Raw genomic sequence first — 7589 nt, 5'->3', positions numbered from 1 at the left:
CGCCTTCGCTGCAGATAACTTGCAGCACCATTTGCAGACTGGGGCTTTTGGTGGGCTCAGCAGGGCAGAGACAGCCTGGACAATTCCTATTGGCTTTTGAAAGCCAATAGAATTAGACTCTATTCAAGAGAGTCTATTCTATTGGCTTTCAAAAGCCAATAGAATAAAAGGGAGTAGCACAGCTAAGGAAAAGGGGGAAAAAATGGGGGACTGCGTTGTTTGGCGACCCCCGTGAAATGGTCGTTCGACCCCAAATGGGGTCATAACCCACAGGTTGAGAACCGCTGGTCTAGATCAGGGGTCTTCAAACTTGGCCCTTTTATGACTCGTGGACTTCAACGCGTGCCTGGCTGAGGAATTCTGGGAGTTGAAGTCCACGAGTCATAAAAGGGCCAAGTTTGAAGACCCCTGATCTAGACAGTCCTCAACTTAACAAGCGTTCTTTAATGACTGTTCAAAGTTACAACGGTGTTCAAAAAAAAGAGGACTTACGACAATTTTTCACACGGACAGTTGCAGCCTCCCCACGGTCACTTGATCAGATTTCAGGCTGTTGGCAACTGGTTCATATTTATGACGGTTGCAGTGTCCTGGGGTCACATTGATCCCCTTTTGAGATTCGCTGAGAAGTAAAGTCAATGGGGAGGCCAGATTCACTTAGCAACCCATGTTATTAACTTAACAACTGCAGTGATTTAGCTTAACACCTGAGGCAAGAAAGGTAAGGTTGTAATCCGGGGCTGTCTCGCTTAGGAATGGAAATTTTGGGTTCACGTGTGGTTGTTAGTTCGAGGACTATATGTGTCATGGGAAGAACAATTTGAGGCACATAGCCACTCTTCAGAAGGTTGAATGAACTCAGCAACAAGAGCAAACCTTGAATGATTGTAGCAAGTGTGTCTCTGGTCACACAACAATTGTTGTTGTTAGTTGCGAAGTCGTGTCTGACCCATCACGACCCCATGGACAATGTTCCTCCAGGCCTTCCTGTCCTCTACCATCTTCTGGAGTCCATTTAAGCTCACGCCTCCTGCTTCAGGGACTCCATCCAGCCACCTCATTCTCTGTCGTCCCCTTCTTCTATTTGCCCTCCATTTTTCCCAGCACTAGGCTCTTCTCCAGTGAGTCCTTCCTTCTCATTAGGTGGCCAAAGGACTTGAGTTTCAACTTCAGGATCTGGCCTTCTAAAGAGCAGTTGGGGTTGATCTCCTCCAGGACTGACTGGTTTGATCGCCTTGCAGTCCAGGGGACTCGCAGGAGTCTTCTCTAGCACCATGGTTCAAAGGCCTCCATTCTTTGGCGCTCAGAATTTCTTTAACTATGCTTTGCTCCACAAGCATAATGCTGAACTCAAACTTTGATGCTACAGCTCCCATAATCTAGGTCAGTCGTGCACTCAGGTTTCTAAAATAGGAATCAGTGTCTCCTTTCCATTACAAAGACATTTCTTATTTCCTGAATAAACTGGTATCCCAGCCCTGAAGCCGACCTTCAGTCAGATGGGTTGCTAAATAAAAAAACTGTAGAGAGTCCCCTTCTGTGTGCTTGGTGGAGGACAGGGAGACTAGCAGCACTGCCCTGTCCCAGGATACTTTGTCTTGCTGCGGAATTGCTGATCACTTTTGGCCAGCAGTTTTGTTCCCAAATAACGGTATGAGCCACCTGTGAGATAACTAAAGGACGTCTTCTTTCTGTAGAGATAATCTTTTCAACAGGCATAATTTGAAAGGGAACTTTTCGATCAGATCCCTTAGAGTTGCAAGAGATCAAGTGCTTGATGCCGAGCTCACAGCAGACTGGATGAACATTATACTACAGTTGGTCCTCGACTTACAACAGTTCATTTAAGGACCACTCAAAGTTACAATGGCACTGAAAAAAGTGACTTATGACCAGTGTTCACTCTTAACCACTGTTGCAGTATCCCTGTCACGTGGTCAAAATTCAGACATTTGGCAACTGACTCATAGTTACGACAGTCACAGTGTCCCGCGATCATGTGATCCCCTTTTGTGATCTTCTGACAAGCAAAGTCAATGGAGGAGCCAGGTGCACTTAAGAACCGTATTACTAATGTAATGACTGCAGTGATTCACTTAGCCACTGCGGCAAGAAAGGTGATAAAATGGAACAAAACTCACTTAACAAATGTCTCACTTAACAACAGAAACTTTGGGCTCAATTGTGGTCGTAAGGTGAGGACTACCTGTGCAATGTTGGAATGAATTTGCTTTGTTTTCCAGCCAATAGAGAAGGGTTATCCAAAGCTAACTGGAGCTTCAAATGTTTTTTTGGACATGGGATTCATTTTTTCCAGGCCGTTTTCTTGTGCAACAAGGAGCGTGCGTGTAACATGCTGCTATTATTTTAAAATTCCCAGAAGCCCAACAAAATCTGTCTCTTAGATCAGCAGCCTGCTGCATCTTTATAGGATCTTCTTCTTCTTCTTCTCCTCCTCCTCCTCCTCCTCCTCCTTCTGCCATATCCATTATCAGAAGTTGGCGATCATGTTGGCAACCTGGTTTTATCAGCAGCCACAAGAAAAAGTGCTGCTGAGTTTTGTCCAAACCAATCCCTTAGATTTTGAAGCCATGATGTTCTTCTTCTGCCTGACCTCATTTGCCTTCAATCTTTCCCTGGAGGATTAAATGGAGTATGCCGTATTTTTCTGGGTGTCGCATCACATGTCCGAAATATTCTAATTTTCGTTTTTTAATTGTTTTGATGATTTCCCTTGGCTTTCCCAGGTGGCTTACCAATTTTTTTTTATCTATTTGGATTTTCTAGTCATCCAAATAGTTTGCATTGCTGTCTTGGCTTCGGACACAATAATGGCTTTCAATGGGATGGAAATACCTCTGGAAGAGAAACTCTTCCACAAAAAGAGGTCTATTTTATTTTAGAGGTTGGCGATTCTTTCTGGAAAAGTAGAGCTTTCTCTGGTGGATCACCCCCACCCAAACTCCTGTGGGGGGGTGGTGCTATGCTCCTGAAGGTAGTCCTCAAATTACAATAGTTTGTTTCGTGACTGTTCAAAGTTACAAAAGCACTGAAAAAAATAACGTGACTATTATTTTTTATAACTTACAAACATTGCAGCATCCCCATGATCACGTGACTGAAATTCAGAGCTTGTCGACACTCATTTATGACGGTTGTAGTGTTCCACTGTCACATGGTCCCTTTTGCGATCTGACGAGCAAAGTGAATGGGGAAGCCAGATTCACTTAACAACTGTGTGGCCAACTTAACTGCACCGGTTCGCTTAACAACTTTGGCAACAAAGGTCATAAAATGGGAAAAATTCACTTAACAAATGTTTCACTTAGCAACAGAAATTTTGGGCTCCATTGTGGTCATAAGTCAAGGATTACCTGTGCTTTAGCAGCTGATGTATCTTGGGTGTTTGCCTTCCTGCAAAGTTCACTTGTAGACAAATTCATACCTTTACTCCAGGATCTGAAAAAAATAAAACATACAGGCAGTTCTTGAGTTACATCTACTTGTTTAGTGACAATGGCACTTTAAAAAGTGACTTACGACTGGTTTTCACACTTAGAATCTGTTGAAGCATCCCTGTATTCACGTGATCAAAATTCAGACGCTTGGCAACTGGTTCATATTTATGACAGTTGCAGTGCCCCGGGGTTGTGTGATCACCATTTGTGACATTCCCAGCCGGCTTCTGATAAGCAAGTCAATGGGGGATGCCAGATTTGTTTTATGACCGCATGATTTACTTAACAATGGCAATGATTCGCTTAACACAGAGGTCTTCAAACTTGACCCTTTTATAACTTGGCCCTTTTATGACTGGTGGATTTCAACTCCCAGAATTCCTCAGCCAGCTTGCCTGGCTGAGGAATTCTGGGAGTTGAAGTCCACCAGTCATAAAAGGGCCAAGTTTGAAGACCCCTGGCTTAATAACTATGGCAAATAACCAAAAAAGGCTACTCTAGCATTCAAAGTCTGCAGAATTTGGGGAAAAGGAAGGAGAAGAATCTTCATAAACATAATGGACTCCCCGGATGTGACTGCAGTTACAAACAATAGTATTTTGCATATGTTTTTAATCATTTTAAAAATTCTGCCTTAGAAAAGCGATATAGCTAAAAGAGGTCTTTTGTTTTCAGCTGTGTTTCTACAGTGTCACTTGGTACTTGGTGAAGGAGAGACCTTTTAAGTGTCTTCTTTCTGAGCTGAGTTTTATCCTACATACAGATTGATGAATTTGCCTGACTTGAGGGATAAGACAGCCGCAAAAGTCAGTATTTTGTTACACAGATTGCCAGATATGAAATAAAGTATATATATAGATGTTTCAATAAAGAGAATATTTGTAGCTCAGGGGCGAAGTGGGGAGTCTTTGGTGGTCTCTGAGCTTGATAGTTTTCTTGTAGATGTTTTATTACCCACCTAGGCATTGGTAATGTTACCTAGCTGGGTAGTATATGTAGTTCGGGTTCAACTGTAGAGTTCTTGTTGTCTCCGAGCTTGATGGTTTCGTTAGCCAACTAGGGAACATCAGCGTGAGGGAATGTGGAGATTTGCACGTCAAAAAATTGAAATCTGGCTCAGAAACTGTTGAGAACCGGATCATATTCCATATACACCCTAAACTTCCCCTGTAAAAGTTCCACTGTGTTTCATAACTGGAAGCTGGTTGAAAGATAGGTGGTTATAGAAATGCTTTAAATAAGTAAGTACACAAATAAGTTTTGTAATGAAAAGCGACTCCAGCTGTATTTATCAGAAGCAGAATGAAGTGCCGCTTTGTGCGGTTCCCCCCCTCTGGCTAGTTATTTGATGCCAACAGGCAACCTGTATTAGAAGAGCAAGGCTGCATGATAATTAAAGCTCTCTAATAACCATCGTTAGTGCTGAACAGATTAAGCTTTGCAAAAATTTTGAGATCTATAATTATCCTTGCCTGGAAACATAGTCAAGCAGGTTTACCAAATCGCCAGCAGCAGATTTGAATCATAGAATTCTAAGGCTGGAAGCAGCTTGGAGGTCTTCTAGTCCAATCTCTTCTCAAGCAAGGGACTCTATACCATCCCAGACAAATGGTTGTCCAAGCTCTTCTTGAAAATCTCAAGGGATGGAGCCCTCACAACTTCTGCAGGCAATTTGTTCCACTGATTAATTGTTCTCACTGTCAGGAAATTTCTCCAATCAAGGTTGATTAGTTTCTTTCATTGCTTCTTGTCCTGCGTTCAGATGCTTTGGAGAATAGATTGACCCCCCCCCTTCTCTGTGGCAGCTCCTCAAATATTGAAAAACTGCTATCATGTCACCCTTAGTCCTTCTTTTCATTAAACGAGACAAACCCATTTCCTGCAATTGTTCTTCCTATGTTTTAGCCTCCAGCCCCCTAATCATCTTTGTTGCTCTTCTCTGCACTCTTTCTAGAGTCTCAACATCTTTTCTATGTTGTGGTGACCCAAAACTGGATTCAGTTTTCTTAGGGGACTGGAAGCTAAAACATATAAGGAACTGTTGCTGGAATTGGATATGTCTAGTTTAATGAAGAGAAGGACTAGGGGTGATATGATAGCAGTGTTCCAATATCTCAGGGGTTGCCACAAAGAAGAGGGGATCCAGCTATTCTCCAAAGCGCCTGAAGGCAGGACAAGAAGCAATGGATGGAAACCGATCAAGGAGAGAAGCAACCTGGAACTAAGGAGAAACTTCCTGACAGTTAGAACAATTAACCAGTGGAACAACCTGCCTCCAGAAGTTGTGAATTCTCTGACACTGGAAGTTTTTAAGAAGAGACTGGACAACCATTTATCGGAAATGGTATAGGGTTTCCTGTCTGAGCAGGAGGTTGGACTTGATGACCTCCAAGGTCCCTTCCAACTTTATTACTATTATTATAACTATTAATAAGTATGGTCTTACCAAGACATATCTTCACATGATCTTGATGCTTTTCCTCTATTGATGCAGCCTAGGATAGCATTGGCTTTTTCAATGGCTGTAGTCCACTGCTTGTTCAATCCATCCATCCAATTTATTTGCCATCCCTCTTGCAGTTCAGGTGACTGAGCGGCTACTTAACCAGACTTAGGTGATGGTCCACTGAGACTCCAAGATGCTTCTTGCAGTTTTACTGTTGAGCTAGTATCTCCTATTCTATTCTTGTGCATTTGGCTTTTCTTGCCTAAGAGGAAAACATTGCTTTTCTCACTGAATTGCATTTTGTTGGATAGAGCCCAATGCTCAAGTCTTTTTGAGATCCTTCTGGATGTTGAGATTTCACAGAGCATGCACTGGAGGAATTGTCTTCATGGCAGAGAAAATACTTGCTATGGAGATGGTTGAGTTCAACAGAACTAGGAAAGATCTCTCTTTCAGTCATTATATTGAATTATTGTTTGAATACTTTATTGGCTATGTGTGATTAGACACACAAGGAATTTATCTCCAGTTTTTTGTTTCTCACCATTTTCCTAAGATGTCCTCAAATTGTGTAATTCTAGGCTATTTTGTCTGTTTTATGTGCAAAGTTTCCAATTCAATCATGTAGTCAAATGTTATAATTTCCTTGACACGTGTACAGGTAGTTCTCCACTTAACGACTGCTATTGGGACCAGCATTCCCATTACTAAGCAAAGTGGTCATTAAGTGAGTTGCACTCAGTTGTACCTTTTTGATCTCGATTGTTAATTGAGTCAATGCCATTAAGTGAATTATTATCATAACTCAAGGCAGTGAACATTTCTAGTGCTCCTTCTATTTTCCCCAAAACGACCTTGTGAAGTGGTTTGGGCTGAGAGAATGATTGCTATCTGGTGGGGACTCATATACATATATTTACATTTTATATATAATTTCTACATGCGTGTGTGCATGTACAATATATATTTTGAGGTATTTTCATGACTTTTGTTCGCTTTTCAGCTAATTGGTTGCATGGTTTGTTTTTGCTTTTTAACTTCGTGCCTGTTTCAGAGTCACCCAAGGGATGGGCAATTCAATTTACCGAATGAAACAAATTATGTTACTTAACCTACTCAGAAAATATCGCTTCTCCAAACAAGAGCTTTTTCCCTCAGAGAGCCGCCGATCCCGCCTTTTTATTTTGGTCATGAAGGTCACGTGTAGGTGACGTCACCCGCCCCTCCCCCTCTTGATTTGCTAACAAATCCATCGTGTAAGGGCAGCCCAATCCGGAGCGAGATGTCCTTCGGAATCCCCCGCTTGTCCCTCCCTTTTTTTTATTTATTTTTTTTCCCTCTATTCCTCTGCCCCCTGTCAGGATCATGTGACCGAAGACTTGGAGCCAGGATCTCCCGAAGATGCTGAGGAGGAGGAGAAGAGAGCGCGAGGCAGAGACTGCTGCGCAGGCGCCGATGCGGGGAGAGAGGGGGGGGGCGGGTCAGATGCCCAACGCGCCTCCTCCGGTTTGGTCACGTGCCTCGCGAAGGGCGGAACACGGGAGGGGGCAGGACGAGGAGGAGGAGGAGGAGGAGGAGGGAGATCACGTGACTGTGGTAGGCGCCTCTGCCGCCGCCAGTGCTGCCGCCGACGCTTTGTGAGCACGTTGGGCAGGTAACCAGCGCGCGCGCCCGCGACGCTTGGG

General features: G+C 43.3%; 1 protein-coding gene across 1 annotated transcript in view; it reads left to right on the top strand.

Annotated features, from left to right (window-relative positions):
- Positions 1–7454: 7454 nt before the first annotated feature.
- Positions 7455–7589, top strand: part of UBAP2 (ubiquitin associated protein 2) — a 130947-nt gene continuing 130812 nt past the window's right edge. The window contains exon 1 of the mRNA XM_039349540.1: positions 7455–7558. The gene's annotated coding sequence lies outside the window, so the exon portion shown is untranslated. The remainder of the gene's footprint in view (positions 7559–7589) is intronic.

This window comes from Crotalus tigris, unplaced genomic scaffold (assembly GCF_016545835.1).
Source record: "Crotalus tigris isolate CLP2741 ecotype Arizona unplaced genomic scaffold, ASM1654583v1 scf7180000018292.409768, whole genome shotgun sequence".
In the NCBI taxonomy this organism is placed as follows: domain Eukaryota; kingdom Metazoa; phylum Chordata; class Lepidosauria; order Squamata; family Viperidae; genus Crotalus; species Crotalus tigris.
This window is presented reverse-complemented; position numbering and strand designations above follow the sequence as displayed.